Source organism: Tupaia chinensis, unplaced genomic scaffold (assembly GCF_000334495.1).
Source record: "Tupaia chinensis unplaced genomic scaffold, TupChi_1.0 Scaffold000600_1, whole genome shotgun sequence".
NCBI lineage: Eukaryota > Metazoa > Chordata > Mammalia > Scandentia > Tupaiidae > Tupaia > Tupaia belangeri.
Window position 1 is genome coordinate 6,173,001 of NW_006160117.1, and position 380 is coordinate 6,173,380.

Below are 380 nucleotides of genomic sequence, written 5' to 3' on the forward strand. Positions count from 1 at the left end.
TATATATATATATATACACTTTTGAAAATATTTTCTCTCTGTCAGTGGATTTCTTTCATGGGTGCCCATCATATTCTACATCCCAGAAGAGGTGCAATACTTGGTCTGAAGGTCCCATGATCAGTCAGCAAAAAGGAAACTCCATGACCCAGCATAGTGGAGAGAAGCAGACTCTAAGTGAAGACTGACGACTGAAAGAACCCAGGACAGAGTGGGTTCCATTGACCTTTCAGCACTAGATGTTTCCAGGCAGCAGTGGTAGTTTGAGGTATCCCTACACTACTCCACCTGAGCCTCAAGAACATTTTTTTTAAAGAATTATTTTATTTAACTTTATTTATTATTATTATCATTGTTATTTTCCAGTTTGATCAGAGAGA